The 5,038-nt window shown below is 44.7% G+C and overlaps 1 pseudogene across 1 annotated transcript; it reads right to left on the bottom strand.

The window, feature by feature from the left end:
* Window positions 1–1,903: 1,903 nt before the first annotated feature.
* On the bottom strand, window positions 1,904–3,094 carry LOC110286871 (annotated as a pseudogene). The gene is made up of 2 exons (XR_002377169.1): window positions 2,645–3,094; window positions 1,904–2,455 (listed from the first exon to the last, which is right to left on the bottom strand). The product of XR_002377169.1 is annotated as a prohibitin-like (transcript).
* Window positions 3,095–5,038: the final 1,944 nt, after the last annotated feature.

Below are 5,038 nucleotides of genomic sequence, written 5' to 3'. Positions count from 1 at the left end.
AAATTTTAACCCTGTGTAAAGGAAATGCAGAGACAAAGAGTGGCGCAGAGACTGGAGGAAAGGACATTGAGAGACTGCCCTACCTGTGCATCCATCCCACATACAGTCACCAAACCCAGACACTATTGCAGATGCCAAGAATTGCCTGCTGACAGAAGCCTGATATAGCTTTCTCCTGAGAAGCTCTGTCAGATTCTGACCAATACAAATGCTGAAGTTCACAGCCAAACATCAGTCTGAGGACAGGGACCCCAATGGAGGAGTTAAGGGAAGGACTGAGAGAGCTGAAGGAGTCTGATCTGGCTTCAATGGGAGAGGAGACCCTTGGTCCTATGAAGGCTAGATGCCCCAGTGTAGAGGAATGCTAGGGCAGTGAGGCAGGAGTAGGTAGGTGGATGTGGGTAGGTGGGTGGGGGAGCACCCTCATAGAATCAGGGTAAGGGGGGATGGGATAGGGAGTTTGCAGACTGGAAACTGGGAAAAGGGATAACATTGAAATGTAAATAAATGATTTTTTTTACATCAGAACCAGTAGTAAAAACATCTCAGCCTAGCTTCACCAACAATTTTATTTTTCCAAATGCTTTCTAAGGGTGGTGTTGGCTGCTGACAATCTACATCTCTAAGTTCTTCTCTAGGTTGGTAATTCATTGATTAGTCTGCTCCAGCAGCAATACCTGAAAGAGATCAAGCATTAGTATTGGGAGTGCCAGAGATACTGTCCAGTGAGGGACTGGAAGCCCCACTAAAGTTCCCATAGAATTCCTAGATTAAAAGGGACATCTGTGCAGCAAGTAGAACAGAACTCCACAATAGCATGATGTACTAGATACATGTAGTTCTCGGGGCCATGCCAGACCAAGGCCCACCCTTGTGTCTGTGGTAACCCATGGGCTACATTCCATGAGTTCTAAAGCCTTTTGTCATTCCTTCTGCATGGCCCTCAGCAGAGATGTGAACTCTCATCTTGCTGTTCTTGCTGCAATGCTTCTACCCTGCTGTCATGGACTCTCTAACCCTCTGAAACTGTAAGCTGAATTAAACACTTCCTATTATAAATGTCTTTGGTCTTGGTGTTTTGTCACAGCGATAAAAAGAACAAATATAGGAAATAAAATATCTCAAGAGCTCCAGAATAAAGGACTAAATCCTGAAATTGAAATACTATCAGAATTTTTGTCTTTTGCTTCTTATTTTTATTCCCCAAAAGTTGCCTTTTGTGTCTCTATTACATCTTTTACACTTTAGCTGTTTTATTTTTCTAAAACTATCAATATTTGAGCATCTTCAGGATATGAGAGGGCCATTTGAATATATGTTACAGTTTTAGGTTTGACAGAGATTGCTTTCTGGAAAACAGAATGTTTGACCCAACTTGGGTCACTGTCTACTCCTAGCACTATATCTGTGATATGGGATCAGAATCATGCAAGAACAATATATTTTATATATCACAAAGCCTTAGTAATGAAGAGTTCACACTGAAAAGTTATTAGATTGATGCCATTAAGAATTCATTTATCCTACATGTACTCAAAATTCCTTTAGTTCAATATAACTGAAACAAGCATGAAAGTATTTTATTAATTGCAATGATGCTAGAATTGCCAGAATCATTGTATTGAACAAAGAGAAATACAAAGCAACTTGTCTATTTCAGTAAGAACAAAGCATTAGTCTGTCTATGGTGCATATCCAAATTAAGGTAATCAACTTATCACCAGGTAACTTATTGACAACCTTGACAAATTATTTAGCATTGATTTGTACTAATGACAGAAATGATACCTAGAATTGACCATGGTATAAAGTTGACTTTGGTGAGTGGCAGTTTATGTCACTGAGCCCATTTGTAATATCCATCACTGTTTCTGTATTTTTTTTTTTTTTGATAATTAGAGAGCTGAAGTGATTTTACCTTTATTTCCTTCACTTTAAGCCAATCATTAAATTTCACAGTGATTTCTGGGGTGGGGCAGAAGGAAGGCGTCATTCAGCATGATGGAGGCCGTGGCCCGGGTGGCCTCACTGGGGAAGCTGGAGGAGCACGGACTGCCCCGCTGGCAGGTAGGTGATATTCCGAGAGCGGGAGAGCTGGTACGTACGCAATGTCCTCGGCGGCCTCCAGCTTCCGCAGCTCAATCAGGCCATCGCCTGCCGTGGCCAGCGAGTTGGCGATCAGCTCAGCGGCCTTGGAGTCACCCTCAGCAGAGATGATGGCTGCCTTCTTCTGCTGCTCAGCCTTTTCCACCACAAATCTGGCTCTCTCTGCTTCCTGCTGAGCCACCTGTTTGGCTTCTACTGCCTCTGTGAACTCCTTCCCGAAGGTCAGATGTGTCAGGGACACGTCATCCAGGATGAGCCCAAATGTTGCCGCTCGCTCTGTGAGGTCATCGCTCACCTGCCTGGAGACCAGCTCTCGCTGGGTGATCAATTCTCCAGCATCGAATCGAGCCTGGCCACAGAGGGATGGACAGAGATCTGGTCAGGTTACTGAGGAAGGAGAAACAAGCGGCACACTCATGGCTATAACCCTCCCACCCACCACCCCCACGCTCTCCCAGCCACCCAGCTACCTACCCACCACTACCCTCATGCTCTCCTGGCCACCCAGCCACCTGTAGGTGGCACTCTGTTCACTCACCACCACCGACTTGAGGATCTCTGTGGTGATAGAAGGCAGGACCCGCTCATCATAATCCTCGCCAATGCTGGTGTAGATACGAGGAAGCTGGCTGGCCACCAGCCGGAAGAGGATGCGCAGTGTGATATTGACGTTCTGCAAGTCTTTGCTACCAGTGATGACCGGCACGTTCCGTGGTCGAGAGCGGCAGTCAAAGATAATTGGTTTCTGTACCCAAGGGATGAGGAAATGAGTCCCTTCCCCGACCACAATGTCCTGTACGCCACGGAATCGGTCAAAGATGACAGCTCTGTGTCCAGCATCCACATTATACAAAGCAGAGTTCACCACGCCTCCTGCAACTGCCAACGCCAGGCCGAACTTTCCAATGGACTCAAACACTTTGGCAGCCATGACTCCTTCTGTGGCTTCCACTCACACCTGCTTTCACTCTGACCTCCACATGAATTCCTCAGCCTGTTTCTGTATCTTTATTTCTCAAATTCATTAGGTGATGATAAAAGAACCTGGGAGAAAAATTCTGAATGATAGCCACAAAACAGACCATCGTGTCCAATTAATTATTAACACAATTCTCTGCTAAGAACACTCTTTGATGACAATATAGATATCTTCCTTCTCATCTTTGTCACCATTGTCCTTCCTCCTTCTCTTCCTACTTGTTCTTCTATAGGAACACTTATTCAAATAAATCTTGGAAATTCCCCATTGTTTTCTATATATTACCACATTACTTCCAGACAAAATTAACAACCAAATGCACTCACTGCTCTAAGTTGTGGCAGCTGAGAGGATGCTCTTTTACCCCCCATCCTACAAATCAGCTGTAATGTCTTATCACTTTTTGGTGATGTCTGTATATTCAAATCATTTCTTTCTTTAATTTGATCAGTATATCTCTCTTTATTCAAATATCCATAATGGCAGAAGAGAAATTGGAGCTGGGCCATAAGTAACTCTGTTCTTTATAAAATTAAAAATTATACTTTTTATTAAAAATAGATTCTTCTCTCATACAATATATTTTTAAATTTAATTTTACTTGTAATTCATTTTTTACATCCATATTCCATTCCCCGACCCTCTCCATCCACCCTCCAACTGTTCCACATCCTACACCTGCACCCCACCATACCCCATCTCCACATTGATGCCCCCACCCCCACCCCACCTGACCTTTAAACTCCCTGGGGCCTCCAGTCTCTTGAGGGTTAGGTGCATCATCTCTGAATAAACACAGACTTGGAAGTCCTCTACTGTATGTGTGTTGGGGCCTCATATCAGCTGGTATATGCTGTCTGTTTGGTGGTCCAGTGTTTGAAAGATCTTGGGGGTCCAGATTAATTAAGACTGATGGTCCTTCTCCTGATGGACTGATCACCCTTCTCCTCAGCTTCTTTCAGCCTTCCCTAATTCAACAACAGGGGGCAGGTGCTTCTGTACATTGGTTGGGTGTATCTGACTCTTTCAGCTGCTTGTTGGATCTTTCAGAGAACAGTCATGATAGATCACTGTGTGAGTGCTCCATAGCCTCAGTAATAGTTTCAGGTCTTGGGACCTCCCCTTCAGCTGGATCCCACTTTGGGCCTGTCACTGGACCTTCTTTTCCTCAGGATCCTCTCCATTTCCATCCCTGTAATTCTTTCATTCAGAAACAATTATGGATCAGAGGTGTGACTTTGGGGTGGCAACCCCCTCCCTCACTTGATGTTCTGTCTTGCTGCTGGAGGTGGGCTCTATAAGTTCCCTGTACCTACTGTCAAGCATTTCATCAAAGGTCCCTCCCTGTGAGTCCTGGGAGTCTCTCACCTTCCAGATCTCTGGTGCAGTCTGGGGGTAGGGGGAGTACCCAAACCTCCTACCTACTGAGGTTGCCTGTTTAATTCTTTCTGCAGGCCCACAGGGCTTCAGTCTTTTTCCCTAACCCAATACCAGATCAGGTTCCCCCCCCCCCCCCCCCCCCCCCCCCCGCCCACTGTCCACTGTCCCTCCCAGGTCTCTTCCTCCCCCTACTTGTGATTGCTTTCTTCTCTCTCCCAAGTGGTACTGAGGAGTCCTCACTTGGGAACTTTAGTCTGTTGAGCCTTTTGAAATCTATGGACTGTATCTTGTGTATTCTGTATGGGTTTGTTTGTTTATGTTTGGCTAATATCCACTTATTAGTGAGTACTTACCATCCATGTCCTTTTGGGTCTCAGTTATTTCACTCAGTATGATATTTTCTAGTTCCATCCATTTGAATGCAAAAGTCAGGATGTCCTTGTTCTTAATAGCTGAGTAGTATTCCATTGTGTAAATGAACCACGTTTTCTGTATCCATTCTTCTGTCATGGGACATCTGGGTTATTTCCAGCTTCTGGCTATCATAAATAAGGCCTCTATGAACATAGTGGA

The sequence above is a fragment of the Mus caroli genome, chromosome X (assembly GCF_900094665.2).
Source record: "Mus caroli chromosome X, CAROLI_EIJ_v1.1, whole genome shotgun sequence".
NCBI classification, from domain to species: Eukaryota; Metazoa; Chordata; class Mammalia; order Rodentia; family Muridae; genus Mus; species Mus caroli.
Note: the sequence above shows the minus strand (reverse complement) of the source record. Positions and strands in the feature narration are given on the sequence as shown.